The sequence below is a fragment of the Chelonia mydas genome, chromosome 10 (assembly GCF_015237465.2).
Source record: "Chelonia mydas isolate rCheMyd1 chromosome 10, rCheMyd1.pri.v2, whole genome shotgun sequence".
Lineage (NCBI taxonomy): Eukaryota > Metazoa > Chordata > Testudines > Cheloniidae > Chelonia > Chelonia mydas.
In genome coordinates, this window is record NC_051250.2 from 73,450,470 (window position 1) to 73,472,339 (window position 21,870).

The 21,870-nt window shown below is 39.6% G+C and overlaps 1 long non-coding RNA gene across 1 annotated transcript; it reads right to left on the reverse strand.

Moving 5' to 3' along the window:
• Nucleotides 1-264: 264 nt before the first annotated feature.
• Nucleotides 265-4,497, reverse strand: LOC122461887. The gene is made up of 3 exons (XR_006284128.1): nucleotides 4,101-4,497; nucleotides 2,966-3,049; nucleotides 265-871 (listed from the first exon to the last, which is right to left on the reverse strand). It is a non-coding gene; the product is annotated as an uncharacterized LOC122461887 (long non-coding RNA).
• Nucleotides 4,498-21,870: the final 17,373 nt, after the last annotated feature.

A 21,870-nucleotide genomic window follows, 5' to 3' on the forward strand; every position in this document is an offset into this window, starting at 1 on the left:
TTTTGTGCCTCAATTTTCCCCATTTATGAAATGGGGATGATTCCATTTATCTATACCAGAGGGGTATCATAAAGTAGCATTCATTCATTCATTAACGAATGGAAGGTGCTATTGAAGTACAAAGTGGTAATATTCTTAATCATTATTATACTGAATTACAGTATTGAAAAATCAAATACAATCAGAAGATGTAAGCCCCCCTCCTTCCAAAGAGATAAGTCCTCCTCCCTCCCCCTCCAAAAATTGTTGTCCACGACCCTTTGGTGTGGGTCATTTGCCTCGAGACTCTTCATGAGGTTGTTTATTAATCAGTTTGTCAAACTATTTGAATATTGTAATAAACATTTTACTGTATTTTCAATATTGTCAGATTTTTCAAGTTATGACTTTTAAGAAAATACTAGTTCTTTGGGGATAATTTATTAATGAGCAAGTGAACTACAATTAGATTTTTCTACCATTATCACCATCATAGTAGAGATGGGTAAATAAGGTTTGTGCCAGGATACAGTTTCATGATCATTTTGCAAGTCCACTTTATACTAATCACTACTATGCCAAACAAACTCATATTGTCCTGTCACAAGAATACTCACTTGGTATTTGGAATAATTAAGAGATGAGTCACTTTATGTAGTAGTTAGCATTAGTGATACATGAGGCCAATGATTGATGAATCCAATGTACATTTGACTTGTGTAGACTCAAAATATGCAGCAGAAAACCACAATCAATTCAGAAGAGACACAGTGTAGCTGTGGATAGTATCTTGTAATAGAAGAATCCAAGCCAAGCAGAATTGAGACAACCGTAGTGATGCAAACAGCTGGAGTTTCAGGATTTCTCATAATGATCAGTCTCAAGACAAGAGCTGGTTGAAATATGGAAAACACAATTTCATGAAAAAAATCAAAATGTTGAAGTTATCACCATTTTGTAAGGTTCAAAATGGAACATTTTTTCAAATGTTTTCACTACAAAATCTAAATTTTGAATTTCACTGTTCCCCCTTTCTGTCCATTTTTCTCTTGTTTTTCTTTTTGGTATTCAGTACAATAGATATGAAGGATATCCAGAGTTTGGTGGGTTTTTTGGAAAAGTTAGAGTGGCAGAAGGAAAACTGAACCTAACTCAGCCACTCTGGAGAGTTACAGACTTTCATTTTTCTTTTTTTCCATTATGTAACTTCTCCAAATTTAAAGATTTGTAAAAGTCAGAGCGGAAACTAGAAAAATGATAATAATGAAAGTTGCGGGGGGGGACCTATATATACCAATCATTCTGTTGCAGTTAGTGGCGTAATGGAAAAAATAGTGAAAAAGGAAAAAAAACAATAATTAGATATTTCAGAATGTTTTGTTTTAAGAAAAAAGTGGAAATATTTGAAAACCTGAAAGCCTTCATCATGAACATTTTTGGTTTAGAAATAAATTTTTATTTTTATTATTAGAAATAAGTTTTGATGATGATGATAAATTAAGATTTGTTCCAACTTAAAGTAAAAATGCTATAATTCATGGTTTGGTTGTGGAGCCACCATTCGTAGATTCAGGTCATTCAGAGCTTTTCATAGTTATCAAAATAATTTTGAAGTTGTGGCTGGAAATGAACAACTAGAATGAAATATCAGGAGGGGGTACTAACCTACATCATTGCATCTTACTGAATGTCAGTAGCTTAAATATGTGAAAAATGTGGCAATCAACACAGGTGAGAGAACCTCAAGTCAAAAATTGATCTTTTATGATAATATCAGTTCACTGTATCAACAACAATGGATCTGGACAATACATCAACAAGGCCATTGATTTTCATCATTTTAAAGACCTTTACACTCTTCGTGGCATAGTGAACAGAAGTTCTTCCCAACTCTCACAATTTGAGATGGTTGATTACATACATTATTGCTAAGAATGTATTAGACAAGTAGTAACTTATTAAAAGTGTGAGCATACTAGTATAAAATCATTTACTTTGCTTGGTTATACAGTTTATCTTGTCAGATTGGATTGTGGCTGTAGTCTTTTCTGACTCAACTAAGAATCATAGAATATCAGGGTTGGAAGGGACCTCAGGAGGTCATCTAGTCCAACCCCCTGCTCAAAGCAGGACCAATCCCCAATTTTTGCCCTGATCCCTAAATGGCCCCCTCAAGGATTGAACTCACAACCGTGGGTTTAGCAGGCCAATGCTCAAACCCCACTGAGCTATCCCTCCCCCCGAAGGAGACATAGGTCCAGATGAGATAAAAATAATTGAGAATCCAAGATTAAGTGATGAAGGCTCAGTTGTTGAAATGGAGAAGGCCTCTTATGGTGAGCCATTTGATAATGATATTGCAGAAACATTCAAAAACATTATAGAAACAAAGATAAAACTAATCTGTGATGAGGCAAGTACATGAATTATAGTCACTAAGCCAATGAAAAGATATGAGCTGCTGTTATATATATTTTTAAACGTACTGTGGGTACAATTCACTTTGTGCAAATGGCCCACACAATGACTATGCATGACTTAAGTTCCACTTGAGCCATAGTCTGAAAGTTTCTACAGAACTTAAGTGGTGCATAGGCTTCGTGATAAGCCTCTGCACGGGGTTCAATTTCCCCATCTCTGAAGTTCAGTTGTGAGCTTCATTCAGAATCCAAAGTACAGTGCTACTCTTAAAAAAAAAAAAGACTATGTAAAATAGCACCTGTATTCTCAAAAGACCTGCTCCTGTGTTTTTTCAGATTCATAGTCTTTTACAAAATATGGGGGCAAAAGTAAGTTTTTATTACTTCCTACTTGTGTTAGCATGGCAGAGACAATATAGCCTTAAGAGTGAGAGACAGGCAGAAACTGATCAACAGAAACTTTATTACTAGTGATAATAATGCATGAGTCAGAAAGAACACAGCTTGACTTTCAGGTCTTAAGTTGCATTTGTAGTGTGATCAGTTAGAAAAATAACAGTTTTTACTTATCAACAGTGCACATTGGATCTGGAAGTCACTGAGCAGCAAACATTGAACACACAATGCCATTTCTTCAGAGCAGAACCACACTTTACAAAAGAAAAAATAGAGCAAAAGATCACTGTTAATTAATTCAGTCACTATACTGAAGGATATTTCCATCGAATAAAGATACATATTTATTGTATTATAGAATGAGGAGATGACAGAAGCAGAGTGCTCTCCTGTCAACTCCTGTTCTCCAGCTCCCCGAGAAGAGTAAGGTAAATTGGTGGGAAAGCATCTCCCATCGACATAGTGTGGTGTAGACACCGCCGTAAGTCAACCTAAGTTATGTCAACTTCAGTTATGTAACTTACATAACTGAAGTAGTGTAACTTAGGTCAAATTACAGCTGTAGTATACAGGAGCTCCCCGTATTACGCAATCATTCCGTTCCAGAACGCCTTGCGTAACTCGAATTTTGCGTAAGTCAGAAACATATACCCGACCATTATGCAAACAAACAAACAAACAAACCAGCCTCCTATTTCTAGCTTACCAAACTTTTTCCATAAGTGTGGATTTGGGTAAGTTGGGTCTTGTGTAACCCGGGGAGCATCTGTAGACCAGCCCCTGTCCATCCAGACAGCTAAATTTCTCACCAAGGTTCTTGTGTCTCAATTACTGCAACATCCCTCTCTCTCTTGCCTAGACAAATGCAATCTTGCACTGCTCATATCCATTCAGAATGCTGCTGCAAAATCATTTTTCTAGCTTGTTGCTTTGACCATAACACCTCTCTCTTTGCACCCCTCCACTAGCTTCCCTTTCTCTATTACAGCAAACATGAGCTACTTGTCTTTACTTTCAGGGTCCTTCAGGGTCTCATCTCTCACTCAGTATCGAGAGGTCAGCTAAACCTAATCAGGCTCCACTGCCCACTTACTGCGTTTTCAAACAAACACCTTTATGTTTTATCCCATGCTACCCCTCACACTTGCAAGGAGTTCCTCATAGACATCTGCAAAACTAAGTCATTATGCTCCATTAAACCTGCCTTAAAACTCTCTTTTTCCAATATGTCTACAAAAACCATCACAACGTTAGGATGGTATGTTAGGATGCTGGGGTGTTCATACCATGGTCTATCATATTTACCAATGTTCTCTCATTGTTTAACTGTACTCTTCCACCTATCTGACTGTATCCATCTGTAATCTCTTGTTTTATACGTAGATCGTAAGCTTTTGGTGACAGGACCCATCTTCCTGTTCTGTGTTTGTACAATGGGGTTCTGGTCCATGACTGGGGCTCCCGGTGCTACCATAATACAAATAATAGCGAAAAATAGTACAATATTTATACACATTGGTTTGACAGCAGAAAACTTTACATGAAATGTTATAGGGTATCTAAAAATCTAGATGATGTTTTTACTATAAATGGTGCATACACACACACACACTATATGTCTTTTATTCTACAAATAACAGGCAATTTACAAATTGACGTTTGTTAAAATTAATATTTTTGTCAGTCATAATTAGTCACACATGAAACATTATGACCTTCTAGTAGATTATCTTAATTAAAGTTTTCTCAGTCCCTCAATGGAGGAATGATTATCAATTTTGATCAGCCTGTGTTTCTTTCAGATAACAGTAGCATTAGATCATTCTGCATCTCTCTAAACAATATGCTAAATTTCATTTTAATTTCAAATGCATGCTGATTTTCTTTGTAATGTGTTTACTGCATCCTGGGCTCTCTCAATGGATACAATAGACCAAACAACACAGAAAGGTGTGTAATTTGCCAGAAGCTGGGAATGGGCGACTGGGGATGGATCACTTGATGATGACCTGTTCTGTTTTCCCTCTGGGGCACCTGGCATTGGCCACTGTCGGAAGACAGGATACAGGGCTAGATGGACCTTTGGTCTGACTCAGTATGGCCGTTCTGTTCTAAACAGACTGAACGAGCCAAATGGAAGAAAGCATAATCTGCTTTTTTTTTGTTTCCCTATATGCCAAATATTCTTTTGAGTTGTACTACCTTTTACGCACAGCTGTGATTAAAACTGTATTTTTCTGGCCTTTTAGCATTTTGAAATATCCAATAACATTTTTAAATCAAAAAAGGATTCAGTAATTCCTATTAAATAATTATTCAAATACGCTAGCTAGCCCAGAATGGGATCTCAATTACAATTATGTAAATTTAGAGTAACAGCATTAGTTTTAGTGAAGTTAATCTGGATTTCTACATGAGTAGCTGAGATCAGCATCTGGCCAACAGGTAATATTTTGTTCCAGATTTCAAAACTTCTTGTGGGGATACAAATATTCTTTCAGTAAAGAGTTTAAACAATTTGTTAGTGAAGTCTTAGTAGATGGATGGTCATTTTATTTCTACCTTTCAAAGGAAGTTTGTCTTTTATTATCAAGTGCATTAAAAACATTCTAGATTAAACTGATGCTAAAAGTTTCAAGCTTGATTCTGATCTCAGCTACACCAATGTGAATCAAGAGTATCTTTACCCTATTGAAGTCAATGAAGCTACACCAACACAGAACTGGTGTGAGATCAGAATCAGAATCATTACCTTGAATGAAGTTACTCCTGAATTACATGGATTCCTTGACTTCACTGGATTTGTTCCTGATTTACACCAGGATGACAGACATGAGAACCAGACCATTCATTCACAACAAATAGATTTAGAGCCTGATTGCCCTCTCACGTGTACACAAGTGTAACTCCACTGAACTCAGAGGGGTTGCTTACACCGTGGTAGGTAAGGGGAGAATCCGGGTCTAAATATTTTAACTAGGGAATGTGTTCATAGAACAAAATATGAATCAAGTGCTTTGTCAAAACATTTATACATCCAAAAAGGCAGAATTATGTTACATCCATGTAATGCCAGTGACATCTATGAGATTGCACAAATCAGGGACACAGTTTGGTCCATCCTTTTGTGCAGCTCTTTTCTGATAAATGATGTGTAGAAGCCAATCTTTTTATGTGCTCTGTAGACTTAAGTAAACACAGAATTCCACATTCTCTTTAAAGTACTCTGGTTACATGTAGTGGAGCTTTAATAGGATCAGACATTTCATGGCAGGGCACAGCAGCGCACTGACTAATAGTTTAGTTACACTTTCTAATTTCAAAGGCTTCTCCTCGTTTTCGAAAAGAAACCATTTTTATTTTTTAAGTGTTGGAAAACATGGTATTTATGCCTGTGCTGAGTCAAGAAACGGGAAGAAAGTAATGCTGGGTAGCACTTTATTTGGAATTTAAGGACAGTATGAAGTTTGTGCAACTGGTCAGCTTTCACCATTAAACCCTATTTCCCCATGTTTATCTCCTTCCCCCCCCTCCACCCCCCGTTCCTCAGATGTTCTTGTCAACTGCTGGAAATGGCCCAACTTGATTATCACTACAAAGGTTTTCTCCCCCCATCCCCACCCCGCTCTCCTGCTGGTAATAGCTCACCTTACCTGATCACTCTCCTTACAGTGTGCATGGTAACACCCATTGTTTCATGTTCTCTATGCATATAAATCTCCCCACTGTATTTTCCACTGAATGCACCCGATGAAGTGAGCTGTAACTCACGAAAGCTTATGCTCAAATAAATTGGTTAGTCTCTAAGGTGCCACAAGTCCTCCTTTTCTTTTTGCGGATACAGACTAACACGGCTGCTACTCTGAAACCAGTTAAAGTACAGTTTGTCAATATATTTACCACTCCATTTCACAAGTGACAGAGCTATTTTAGTTAAACTAGGGAAGTACTTTGTACCTCTTAAATATTTTAACTGAAAACAAAATGGGCAGGAGAGCTAAGGAATATAACACACTTTTCCACTTCTGAATTAGCTTTCTGCCTTTGAGCCATGGAAAAATTATTTGACACCATAAAGTGCTGAGTAGTCTGGCCCTGATCCTGAAGCATGTGCTTAATTATAAGTACGTGATAGTCCCATTGACTTCTGTGGGACCGCATACATGCTGAAAGTTAAATGTATTCTCACGGCTTTGAGAGGAGGAGAGCCAACATGCTCAGCACCGTGTAGAACTGAACCCATTAGATGAGTCATGAAAATGGAGGACATTGCCCTTTGGTAGAATTGCAATTGAGTTGATTCAAACTGAAGAACTGTATGCAATGTAGGGTTGGTCAGTCAACCCATTGCCGCCAGCAAAAAACAAGCAGCATCTTTATGCATCTTCCACACCAAAGTTTCTCAGTCTGCGAGCTCCTTAGTGCCCACAGTAAGATCCTGCTTTTAGGATATCCCCTGAAATACTCACAGCAAAATAAACTGATGGCAGATACTCTGTAGGATATTGACTTTCAAAGTAAGAAGGGCCAAGTCATCTCTACCAGGATTTAAACTCCAGGGGAGTCTATATCTTCCACACTTTATGCTTAGGCTACAAAACCTTCCCCACCAGAACTCATTACATGGTCAAGTTCGAGTCTAACCTTTTTCGCCAGCAGATTTTTTCTTCCTTTCACCACTTTTCTGAAAATATAGTGCTTCCCTAGAGGACCGACTTCAGTTTATAAATAGGCAGGATATAATGGCATGACACTCTGAGCATAGCTGCTGCATGGCTGTGTTGGTCATATACGAGAGATTGTCACTAAAGAGCACTGAAGTTCATTTGCTATCCTGGGAAAAGGTAGGAGAGTAAATACATATTCATTGCTATTGGACAGGAACTTCGTTTTGTTGGGTTTATTCTCCCCGGTTTGCAGAGTGTCTGAAGTTAATGTATTCCTCTCTCCTTTCAGTGCCAGCATTCCCTAATATTATTCATACAACTTAGCTCCTACTTTTGGCTCCTCCTTATCTTCCCTTCTGCTTTGCCTCATGCCCCTCAAAAGGAATTTCTCCAAACGGCACATCAGAAACTAAAAATCTAAGTTGCTATCTAAACCGAGCAGTTGTCAGCATTAACCCGACACAATACATTACAATATAATCCATTTATAGGGTGTGTTATCATGCAAATAACTCAAGGTGCCTCACAATAAACTAAAAGGGAGAAATGAATAAACCTCAGCCATTGGAATGCTTAGAAAGGAAACCTTGAAATTTACTTTTTTTAAACCACTAATGTGTCTTTTCTCCCAGTGAAGCATAGAGATGGGCTATGTTTGGGAGGTGGGGATTTGTGCAGGGAATTCCTATGCACATTTGATGTGACTTAAATGTGCAAATCCACCATAAATCACTTGGAGAATAGACTCCTAAAAGGAGAATCTTCCTTGAGATCTTGAAGAAAGGAGATTCATAATGACAGGAGTGAAATGGCTTGGTCACCAGAAGATCAACTTGTTGGCTTAAAGCTAAAGAAGCATGAGGTCTTAATGATCTGACTGGAGTGTATAGTGTGTAAAAAGCTCAAAAAAAACACAGAAGCAAAAATGCTAGGCAACAGCAAAGGTTGGACTGGCCTTGGCTGATGCTTACTTCTGACTTATTGCCAAAAATGATCTTGATTTAAATTAATGCTCCATTATCAATGTAGAATTAGTGAATAAAAGCAATTTCCCCCCTTCAGCATTCATACTTTTGATAACAGTTCATAAACGTGTGAAGAAAATGTAAGTGGAAGGGCTGGGTTGACACTGCTACCTCAAGGCTAGATCCCTGAGTTATCATAAGCCCTGAGTGCATGGCTGCACTAAAAAGTCAGAAACAGACCAGGGATCACATCTGTGACTCAGAATGTCAGAATTTGGATCCTTGTGCCCCCTTCTCCCATGGATGAAGTAAGCAGCACCAGTTCTTTTGTCATTGCTCAAATGGCACAAATTATTCCTTCTTCCCCAGCAGCTCAGCTGTGCTGGCTGATACACTGTGCTGGTTGGCCTATTCCCTACCCACATGGGGAAGTAACAGCCTAAAGGATGCACTCTGCTTCCTGCACTTTACCTACACATAAGAAGTGACGTTAAGAGCTGGACACAATCAGAAAACGCTGTCAATCACATTGGGAATTCATGCTCAAATGTTGTAAAATTGGGTGCACAAATGCTAGCACTTAGCTGTCTAAGCACTTGATTTCTTTGTGCAATCAGGTAGTTGCACATTTAAATACGCATTTACACTCACTGTTATTTGTGCCTAGCCAACTAGAGACTGTTTTTAAAAAAATCAGATCTTAGGAGTGCAGAAGAAGTATTGAGCCAAAGATTACAAATACAATACAAGAGCTCTATTTAATCAGAATATCTCAGAATGTAGGTTAAACTTTAAAATGTCCAGAGGTTTGTTTTTATCATGCAAACCTTAGTCAAACTATACAAATCTTTTGGGGATTCAAAACTGGGCTGAAGTTCTTTGGCATTCTCATGGTATTTTGACATTTTCACTTTAGTCCAGACCCCAAACCCTTAAATACAAGAACACCCGCAAACATGAAACAAATATTTTAAAAAACAACAAAAGGATATGAGTGACTTCTTACATCTTATCCCAGGAATCCCTAGGGAAAAGCAGTCCATCAAAATCAAACTTCTGTATCTGAATGGAACTGTAAAACCCCCGAAGCCTCCTGAAGTAGCAGAAGGTTCTCTCTGCTCATGTTCCACAAGGACCTGATCCAGTTAGTGTTAAAGCCAATGGAAAGACTCGCACTGACTTTAGCGGCAATTGGCTTCTGCCTGAAGTGAGGCAAGACCCAAGGACCGTCATGTTTTGAGATTGATCTAATGCACAGTGGAAAAACACCCACTGAGTTCAATTGGCATTGGATCAAGCCCTTGCACCACCTTGTAATTGGCCATTTAGATCTGTTTGACTAGGAGATAAAGATTTGGCAACTTAGTTTTACCTAAAAAAGGGCCCAACTGCAATGTTTGAATTGGGATCCAGGTTTTTTAACCCTCATCCTACCTGATGACCTGACCTACGATAGTGGTCAGGATTTCAAGATCCATAGTTTTGATTCAGACCTTTGCCAGAACAAGGAGTAGCTTACAAAATGTGGATGGGGATCCAAATTTGGATTCACAAAACGTGGAAGGTGTTCAGACCCAGGGCTTTGGTTCAGCCATTCCTACATTCTAGGGTTGCTATTCCTTTCCCCTACCTTCTGTTCCTTCTCATATCCATTTCCTCTCTCTTCTCTTTCCACTATTCCCTTTTTTCTGCATATTGTTAGAGGCCTGTACATTTCAAACAAATCCTTGTTGAGAAAAAAGAAACTGCTCTCTACTCCTGTTTATACAGATCTTGGGTGCCCCATGCTCCACCCATAATTATCTGCCAGCAGTGCGCCAAGGCCCTGTGGATTATTAGACTCTGCTACCATATATCCCAGGCATCTCTTTCTCTCTAAAAAATGTGTTTCCAGCACATGAAATTTGCTACCTTATTTATAATAATCATTCACAGCAGTCCATGTAACATCAGCTGTACTACGAATTTTTTACTATAAATCCATAACACAGATTAGATTTATCACATTCTGAGTCTGTAGAATTTAACGGTGTTGCATGCCATATTTCCAAATGCACAGTACATACCCTTATGGAAAGCAGTTACTATATACATGTGCACTAACTTTGTATTCACTGTTGGTTTTTTTACTACTACAAATAGGGCCAAGTCTACAATATCATGGGGACAGAAAGCTACTGTCTTAGTAGAACTCCGATATTATTATTTAGCTTTTTCTTTCTTGCTCAGTCACAATAACAGCTATGTTACATGGTTCCCTTATATCTTGGCCCTATTCAGATTTATTGCTCCTTATCTTCATGGAGCCAGGTTCTAATTTAACGTATACTGGTGTAAATCTGGAGTAATATCATTAAAACCATGCAAGGTATTTCAGATTTACAAATGAGATCAGAATGTGGCCCAACAAATTTCTTTTTTAAAAAAAACTTTATCTAAAACGTTAGACTAGAACCAAAATTCATCTGAAATTGGAAAACTTGGACTCCTCTCACTTTAAAAGAGTAAAGCCAATTTGTTTAAATTTTAAAAGGAAGAAAAAGACTCTCTCACTAAAACATTGCTTCCAATTCATTCTCATATATTGGGCATGTGTGATGTCCATGTTTTGTAAGAGCCTTTCCTTGTGGACAATAGATAACTTTACAAGAGACAGTGGGACATGTAACATCCGCTTTTTTGAGATCAGAATCAGGTCTGCCTGGGTGAGCTAAGCTTTAGCTTGAAGAGGATTTTTATGACGGAGTTATAAAAGCTCTGGATACAGGGGAGTTTATGACACAACCAGGGACAGATCCTTAACTACAGCAGTATTCGTGGTTACCTCTACAAGACAGGCATTATGTTGGAGGGCAGTAAAGCTAAACCTGCCCATAGGGCATTAAGCATTAGCAGCTAGTGCATAGCGTTAGATTTTTAGCACAGGTAAACTCTCCAAATACAGTTGGCTTCGAGAACCCTCCTCCTCTTCAAAAATTGTTTTCATCTGTGGCACTGGAAATGTTTCTGTAGTTGTGAACAACTACATTTGATTAAAATCTGTCAGATTTATCTTCTTAGCAGGAGGGAAGAAATATGTGGTTTCCACAGAAAGGAAATCAATGTGTCTTTATGATAGATGCAGACTGAAAACCTGGGATGGTGTCACTTTAAATGGGGAAGGAGGAAGAATGGGCAGCCCACCAGATATTACCATTAGCCGCTGACATAATCACTATGAGGCAAAGCCCCAGTTTAAATCTTATAATCCATGTTTATAGGATTGTCTTACAGCCACTGACCTAATAGTTATTACTCCAGACTTCTTAAGTGACAAAATCTTGCGGGTGTAGTCCCGATACCTTCGTTTCCTTGATATTTCTTAATCAATGCCGCTTAGTGAAACCTCAAAGCCAATGATTTTGCCAATACCCTTTAAAGACCTTTTATTATATTACTAATATTAGCGTCATATTGGCTCATAAAATCAGCAAAAACAGTAGCCATCATTATTTTTCTCAAAATACTATAGACTTAGAAGAGAGTTTAGAACTGGTTGATTTGTTGGCCAAAATAGATATTTCTGTTAACAGGTAGATACTGTACAAAAAACACATTTGTAATTGAAACAATTAAATGAAACCAGTCGATAATGATCTTGCGTTGCTGATTTTAAATCAGATGCTATCTCTGAGGCAAATTATCCATTTGCATTGCCCCAGCTTCTATAGACCCCTGACTCCTTGTGCTAGGAGCTATGCGTACAAATACTGAACGTCAGTCCCTGACCTAAAAAGCTTGCTTTAAAAAAAACAAAATTAAAAAAAAAAGACAAAAAGTGAGAGAAGTTAAGTATTATTATCCCCACGGGGACCTGAGCCACAGAGGGATTAAGTAACTTGCCCAAAGTTGGACAGGGAGTTTGCAACAGAGGAACTGAACCCATCTACCCTGAATCCCTGTCTGCTGTTTGAAGCATGATACCACCCTCCCCCTTTGAATGAAATGGGAGTAGGACCTTAAATAGATACAATTGCCATTACTCCATTCTTGGAGGTGTGCACTACCCTTCATCTACTTGTGCAATTCCTCTGGAGTCAGATGGGTATAAGGTATTTTTCTGGGATAATTTGGTATTTGGCAAAAGGGAGCGTAATGGCTTTTGTCACATGGAGACCAGTCTATACCACAACCAGACAATGATTGTCACCAGATCAGCCTGTGAAAATAAGGGAATTTTATTGTACCATTTCAGCTTGATATTGGTCTTACTCAAGTGCCTGGAGATAAGTTCAGAGAGAACAGTTGCTCTTACCAAAAGCATGATGACTCTACCATTTCTGTTTCCCTTAATTACCACACAGACATTTAATGCCAAAGTAATTCTAATCAGAGATGGACATGCCCCAGCCTATCATCCTGGACCTTATCTCTCTTGTGGATGGACAAGTCCAGGGGGCTAGAAACACAAGAAGCCAGTCCTCAGCTGGTATAAACCAGAATAGCTCCATGGATCACTGCTGATTTACACCAGCTGACGATCTGGCCCAAGTGGCGCCATTTTGAACTGGATCCTAAAATACATAGGAGTTAATGGAATTACCATGGAGCCCAGAAGAGTCAGTCTATAGATTAAACAATATATAACATGAATAAAGCAGAGGAGCTCACAACCCTTTGTATATAAGCAACAGGAAAACTAATGTCCCACTGGTCTGTTCTGTCTTGTCTGAGGAGGACAGCAACCCACTGGGAGTATGTTAAAAAGCTTTAGCCAGGAAGAACGGGGGAGGGGGGGAAGCAACGAATGGCTCAACAACCTTCTGAGAAAGTGAAAAAATCTTGCCAGTCTACATTTGCAAGGGAAGCCTGAATTACCTGCCTATCCCTTTAAGCATTTTCAGATACAAATCAAACACAGATGGCCCATTATGTTTATGACCTCACTGTCAATTGCTCTAGATGGTGCATGCATTAAATTATTGAAATATTTTCATAGTATTCAACTTTTTAGTGCATACATTGTCAGATAATTTTAACTTTCGGACTAGAAGGAGGTAGAAACCATTTTATTTATGAGAATTAATCTCTTGAACGTCATAAGAGCCACAACTACTGTGAGTTTTTTTTTATAATGACTCCAACCTAAAAAAGTGTTTAAAAAAAAACCTGGCCTCAGTCCTGAAAGTCAACATTATGTTAACATTCCTTGCAATACATAAACGATGCCAAAATCTATTACAATTGTAGTAAATTTTGATTACTGGAGTTGTTTGTTATTTATGCGTAGAAGATAAAGATAAAATGGGAATAGCCCTGTTCTTTTCCACATATAAATTACATCCATAAAATACCGTGTTTTGTAAACAGTAAAAAAAAATACAATAATTTGAAAGCCTCCATCAAGTATCTCTTTTGGTTGGAGAAAATACCACCTCTAGAAAGTCTGTGGTTCCTGTTAAGACATATTTCCTGTTTATTTCTGCTAGCAAGAAATGAACAAAATAGACCGAGTCCACAGAAACCAGTAAAATGGCAAAATCCAGGTTGCAGTAGTTGTGAGTAAGGGTGGAGGAACCATTTTAAGGGGGAGGAATTATCAAGCACCCCTGTAGTATTTAGGTGCCCCAATGCCATTGAAAGTCAGTCAATGAGAGCCTCATTCTCTTATCCCCCTTTTAAAAATCCCACCCAGAGAGAATCAGAACTCACCACAGGTGCATTAAGAGTGTACCGGATCTGGATGCACCAGAGAACTTGAGTCTGAATAAATAAAAACTTACAACTCTTAACCCCGCTCCCACAAAAAAAAAGTCAGATAATCAATGGTGCACAGCAATAGGTGAGTAGAGCAGCATAACTCCCAGTTGCCGTTAGCCTTCCCCTCTCTCGCCACTCTACACTGTCACTTGATGGGTTGACAGAGAAGCAGCATGACCCAGGGTGCATTTTCTTGTTTCCCAGAGCATCTAGTAAAAAGCAATTTGATTGGCAACAATCAGCTATGTGCTCTTGCTGACTTCTGTTTCATGATCCAGTTTTGTTTCTGTGCCCACACTCACTGTGGGGCCCAGCTCCTAAGGAGTCTGCCTTAATCCTTTTGGTTTTGGCTCCCTACTAGAACTGAAATGGACTTAAACCATATTCCCAGATTTTAAGGCAAGAAGGCCATGTAGTTTGGCCTTCTGAATAGCACAGGCCAGAGAATTTCACCAATGACTCGTATGTCTAGGCCCACTAACTTGTGGTTGAATTAGGGAAGTGGTTCTCAACCTTTTCCATACTGAAACACCCTGTTCTACACCAAAGCCACCTAGGACTCTTCTCTCATACAGGGTGTACCCTATCCCTTTTAGCAATACGTGAAGGGCAGATGTGAATCTGGGCCTTAATCTCTCTGTGCCTCAGTTCCCCATCTGTAACATGAGAATAATAGCACTTCCTTACCACATGGGGCCATTGCAAGGATAAATACATTAAAGATTGTGAGTGTCTTGAGGGGGTGGGGGGGGGGGGGGGGCATACAAGTCCCTAAGAGAGAGGGAACACAGGATTCCTCCAGGCCATCTTACCCTGACCTGCAGAACCATTCCCTAGGGTCAAGAGGGAAGTTGAGTCTGTAGGTCAATGCTCAGTCCTTATCCCCTTTTACTGACTCACTAGGTTCTAATTATTGTTATGGGGTGTTTTTATGATGGACATTTGTCCAGTGGAGGCCACCAAATGTGTTGGTTTTTTTTTAAAGAAAAGATTAAATATTCAGATTGTACAGGCATCAAGCAGTGAAACAAACATACAAAGATAGCTCTAATATTACAAACTAAACTGTAGAATTAATATAGCAGCAGTCTCTCGGGAAAGCCTGTTCTCATGACATTTTCAACAGAATGTCTCCTCTAAAAGAGGTCACGATAAGTTTATTAGTTCTGCCCTAAAGGAGAATCTCAGAGGAAGATGAGGCCTTATTAGAGGTTCACTGGAAGGACCAGGGACTATTGGAGTGTAATAAGGACACAGCTATAGCTGTAACTAAGGACAGAAGCAGCGATCAGAGAGTTATGGGATGGTATAGGAGCTAAACTAGTCAACCAGCATGCTAGGTTACAGCTCAGATTACACCAGATCTTCCCCCTACTCCTCATCCTGCACTAAGTTTGTTTTGTAGGGAACCTAGCCTCTCCACTTCCTCAACAAGAGGATCCTCTTCCAAAAGAGCCCAGCCCAACACTCTTTAGTCCATCATCCCAGGAACAGACTTTCCTTATCATTCTAATGCTTTTTGTATATCAGTATTTATAGAAAGTCCCTTTAATGGCCCAGTGTTGCTCAAATTCAGAGAGAAAGAGAAAGAAGGAAAGAAACTAACTTTTAAGGGGAGAAATGAAGAAAGGTCCAAATAGATTATATTTCTTTACCACAGTAACTTGATAGAATCCATGTTTCACTAATAAACTTGCATAATCACAGTAGAGAAAGCACAGACTCACAGTAAGTGGATCAGTCACCATTTGTGGTGGGTAACCCTGACTTTTCTTTCACACCCCTGCAAACAAATCCTCCCCCTGCCCAAATTAAAAACAAAATAAACAAGCAGTCTAAACAAGATATAAACTCTAACCCTACTAAAAGTTTATTGCACTCTATAGGCTTACTAACCAACTCTTTCCCTAACACACCACCAAAAACACCCTCTACAACTTCCTGCTTGGGGTTTGGGCTTTTATAGGAGCCAACCCTTTCTTTGCTCCACCCCTAAGGAAGGAACCACACTGATCACAGGGTAGTTTTTTGTGTTTATACATCCAGTCAGCCCAAATTAATTATTTTCAGCTGATCAGGGCACTTTTCTTGAAGACCCTGCAAAATGATACAAATCCTCTAAAAGCCCAACCAACCAACACATACAGAGATAAAATATAAAATCTCTCCCTTCTCAGCAACCCTGCTTTTCCCACATGGAGACTTCCAAGTCCTCCAAGATCCCAGCATTCCTTTGTGATTATCTAGCCCAGTTCTGTGGCAGGCAAAGCCTGAGGGAGGGGTGTGTGAGTGGAGTACTCAGCCACACCCACTGGCTCTGCTAGAAATTCCAACTGCTGCTAAAGTGTGTGTTGTTCCTGCAGATTATGTTTTCAAAACAGGAAAACAAATCCCTTTGTAATAGAAACTGCTTCAAATCAAGGATGTTTAAACAGTGATGGGCTTTTGTCTGAGTTTCTCTTTTATGCTCAAATCTAGGATCCCACCCAAAGCCAAACAGCTCTAAGATTGCTAACCCCAGTGATTCAAAAATCATGACATAGGCTTTCCAAAACCATGAGGTTGTTTTGTTTTGTTTTCTTATTTGGATTCTTTTTATTTTGCCATCAAGTTGGGGGGGTTAGGATTTAGCTTTTTAAGCTTTTATCTTCAGCTATAATAGCTAGAAACTTATTTTAAAAGGAAATGAAAGCTGAGATTCCTAACCTTGTGACTTCAGGAGTTAGAGCTTAAAGAAAAACACCAAATATAATGAGAGTTATGGTGAGATTGCAACGCTGCACTTCTCCTTCCCTTTCTTGTCTACATTGCAGGAGGATAGCTGATGCCTGGTTGAGTTTTTGTCCCTGGATCTAGCTCTTTTCAAAGGACAAAGAAATACTTAAAGGCAATCTATAATTTAGAAGATGAGTGCTTGGTTCCATAGCTGTTGACTGTCCTCCTCTTTCCTGAAATTAAATGAAAGTATAGAATATGACACCTGTAATATGTTTGGGGCAGGTGGAGATCTTATTTTGAGAATTTACACTGATCACTTTTTCAAATGTTAGGAAAGCCTGAGAGCACATTATTTTTAAATGAGGTATATATTTAGTACTATGCCCACCATTCTATCAGTTCTAATTTTAGAGGGCAAGGAGCCATTCTGGCACAATCATAGCCTTGTCTAATTTTAATATAGTTGAGCAGCTGACGATTAGCAGAGAGAGATTGTCTTTTTTGCTCCCTCAGGAGTTTTTCACTTTAAAAAAAAAATCACCATTTATTGTTCTGAACAGAGAGTCATGCAAGATGTCATAGTACACGATCAAAAGGAAAACATGCCAGCGGGGTTAATCATTTAGGACCTGCCTCTTGGTCAAGGTAGGGACTTCAGGTACAGCAATTGGGCATAAATGCATCAACTCAAGAGTTGACTCAGGTGGCATTCTTCCCTATTTTCAATGGAAAGGAGAAGGGAGTAAAAACTTACTACTGACCACCACCATCACTCAATTACTATCGCTACCAAAGCCAAAGCTCTTTCTTTTCCCTAGCCACCTGTTCTATATAGGGATTAAGTAGGCAAGTCTCCCCATTTACCTCCAAGTGCCTGATCCAAGGTCCATATAGATTGATAGGTTCTAAGGCAAGAAGAGGGACTGTTATGACCATTGAGTCTGACCTCCTGCATAACACAGGCCTGAGAATCTCACTCAGGGATTCCTGCGTTGAGTAAGAGAGGTTCTTAGATTCCTGAGCAGGCTTACAGTCTAAGTCACAATCTAACCCTTAGTATATTTTTAAAAAGAAAAGCTATCCTAAGCACCTATTACAGTGTGTGTCTCTCTGAGATTGTCAAGTAGTTTTCCCGCCGTTCATACTCCACAGAGATATGAGGACTGGTGTGATGCAGGGAATTTTTTTAAAAAATATGTTTGTAGGGGACTTGTGTGATGTGGGGTGTGGAAATGTTTGTAAAGGCACCACACACAAACACTTCAGTACTAGACACAAGCTTAATCTGCATAGCTCTACACCCTGTCCGGGAGTCAATCTAGGCAAAGGGTGTTTAATGAATAACTTTGCAGCAAGAGGCCTTGCAACGTCCTATAAATATTAGGCTTTCTGCCTTCCTTCTGAAATATATTAACAGCCTCAAGAGGGATTATTGATGCTGGCAACTAAGTTGAAACAGCCCTCAGAAGTTTCTGACATTTTGTGTACATCGTTAGATTTTTGCATATATATATATTTTTTTTGCCTTTAAGTGTTTGGAGGTTGGGGTGACTGCAGGGCTGAGGGAAAGGAAGATTGATAAAGCAAAGCAATCGGAGTTATTTCCTATGCATGAAATTGATTAAATGCTTCACTAAATGGCTTATAAATTTGGCTCTCATATTTCTGTCACCCACTGCAAAGATTACAGAAACTCCGTCTATAACCATGTTGTATACAATACCAAATTACAAAAGGTTGTAAAAACTAATGTTTTGTTTAAAGTTTTGAGCAGGACCATATGCCTTCGCTGACCTTGAGTAAGCTATTTTAATTCAAAACATTTCAAAGGGAGAAGAGGGGAACAAATCCATCTGCATAACAAAACCAAACCCACACTGTTTAGAACTTAGTACCATGCAGCATACCAGACTTATTCGCTGCCATAGAAAAGCATATTGAATCCTTCTTGTACTTGGGTATTATAACTTTATAGCTGCCAACTGCATGTGGTGTGAATCCTAGGAGCTCAGGTTTCCCCAAGCTGAATTGGTTCTATTATTTTTGTGGACTCTGTGTCATCAGATTTATCTGTCTAGGGACTTATATGGTTCCTGTCACCATAGGACCTCATAAATGCTAATGGACTTATCCTCACAAACTCACTGGGAGGTGAGGAAGTATTATTATCCCCAAATACAGAAAGTGTGGAGAAGAAGATCTAAGAGAGAACTGCAGGAGGCCTATGGAGAGCCAAGTAGAGTAAATTTAGTGAAATCCCAACAACTTCAGTAGGCAGGGATTGTGGCCAGGATGACAGAAGACAGACCGGTAAGCATCTCTTGGAAAGACCTCCTTATGGTGGCTTACCAAGGAGAAGATGGAGGAATAATATTGAGCAAGACCTAAAAACTCTTGATGTGAATTACCCTCAAAGGGAAAAGAGGTGACAGAAAGACATGGGGGCAAATTGTGACAGTGGCAAAGGATCTGTGAGGTGTATAAAGCCAGAGAGTAAAGTAAAATAAAAGTAAAATACAGATGGGGAACTGAGGCACAGAGAAACTAAGTGACTTTTTCAAGGTCACATGGGAATTCTGGCAGAGCCAAGAAATGATCCCAGATCTCCCAAGTCCCAGTCCAGTGCAAAAGACCATCCTTTCCTACAGACTAGAACTTCCCAATCTAAAATGAGTAAGAAGCAGTGCATAGATGCACCACCCCAGGAGCAGACAAAGCAGCAAATCAAATAGTCACAATTCCTGCCCCGCTCCCCACTGGCTCTAATTTTGTGGGGAGTCATTTATTTCACTACATTCTGTGGAGCACCTCACTCCACACTGGGTACCGAAGACGTTAATCTGGCTTGCAAGTCACTTTTGCCCTTCTCTGCTCCTCCCTCCCTACTTTCTTGCAAGGGAGAGTCTCACAAAAATAGGCCCTGCTTTCTCCCCTGTGGCCAGAGCCACAATCTTAGCAGAGCCAAGCAGAGGAGTGAGGCAGGGAATTAGTCCCCTGTGTGGTTGAGTATGGACTGTGACAATCTAGCCTCAACTTATTTATGAATCTTATATTGACTTGTTTATTTGAAAACTTTGACAGGGGTAGGTGGACAGATAGCTCTTTCCAGGGATTTCCTAGCAGCAAGTAGAGGTCTAATGCTTGTGCATCCAGTAGCATCTTCCTTCTGACAGTCACAAACATGTTCAGCCTCACAGGACCCCTTTTGTGTAGTTATCCCCATTTTATAGATAGGAAAAATGAAATACACAAGTGAAAATGATTTGCCCAAGGTCATTTGTTAATCTCCAGCACAGCCAGGAATTAGACCCTAGCTCTCCCAGTGCTTTAAGCACTAACTCATGCTTTTTTCCTTTAGTTATAGAAATAAATAAGAGATGTGATTCAATATTACCACTGAAGCAGAGCTCAAGCAGGGTAGGTATGTATGAAATGCAAATGTGAGCATGGGAAAATAATCCCCTTTTTTAACTATAAATGCATGTTTTCTACAGGAAAAACGATATTTTCTTATAACATTCACAAGCCACCATGTCCCCAGCAAGGATTAACGTTTGGCATCAAAGTACTGATCTGGCAAAGAGCTCCCAGTAATGTAAGCTTTTTTACAACCGACTACGTGTTTAAAGTCTTGACTGACTTGACCTCTGCCCATTGCTAATCCTTCACTTTCTTGCCAGTAGAAATGCACATCTTTACAGGGATGGCACCAAAATACACAGCAAATAATATGGCTAGACTTCAGAGGTGAAACCAGAGCTACCCGGAGAAAAAATACCAGATGGAATGACATATAAGGGTTCCTTAACAACTAGCAATGCATTAAATTTTGGCTCCAATATGGACAGAAAAGATTTTTGCCCTGTCCTACACATGCAATGCATCTGTTTCTTCATGGATGGGAGGGCATTCTTTTGTCCAGGTAGTTATTATATATTAGCTTCTATTACAGCTGTGCATACGGGCCCCAACTGCTATTAGGCCCCACTGTGCCCGGCTGTACAAACACACCGTAAGACCCAGTCCCTGCCCCAAAGAGCCTAACTAGACAAGGCAGAAAAATGAAGGATTGTGATCCCCATTTTTCCAGGTATTGAACTGAGGCAAAAAGACACTTGCCCACAGTTACACAGAAAGTCTGGGACAGAGCTGGGAGCTGAAACCAGATTTCCCAAGTGACAATCTGGTGGCTTAACTAAAAGCCCAAAGCAATGGATTTACACTGTGTTAAGGGAAAGCAATAGTTACTCCAATCAAATTATTTTTCTGTGATATATGCTAGCTAGTCAGAGATTGTTTCGTCAGAAGTTAGTAACCCTAACTACTGGCAACCAGATATTTTAATGCCTTGGCACTTGAAGTTTTAATGCTGCCCTTTATTTGTGGGCATCAGTCTAAAGTGTCATCCCTCCCTTTATAAATAGTAAATGCCCAGCAGTAATCAGCCAGAACACTGCCGTTCTGCAATTGTGAAATGCAGTCCCAAGACTGAAGCTACAGTTTACGAACATTCATTGCAGGTGGGAGAGCAGGACAGTGACTCCAAAGCACTTTGTACTCCTCCAAGCATAAGCAAATAGTCCCAAGGGGCAGTGAGGGATCAGCCAGGTGTCAAAAAAACCTAGCTATGCCCCCTTTTTCTGAGTCATACTCTGTACACCAGTGATTGGGAGGGAGGAATGGAATGAGAGCCACTATGGTGTCTTATATCTCCCAGAGATCCTAGGGGTAACCCTCCAGTGGCCAGCTAATCTTGGTTTAAGACTGCTTTTGATCAGCAGAGAACAGCCCCAAAGCATCAGAAAACAGGGCCCAAAATGTTTCAAGCCATTACTGTAGAACATTGTAGTTCTATGTGTAATAATGACAGGTAAAAAGAAAATTAACCAGTCCAAATAACAGCAGTGGCCATGTAGCTTGTAATCATTCAGGACCAGATTCCACAGCCAGCCTCACAATGTAGCTGTAGAAATGCACCACTGAACA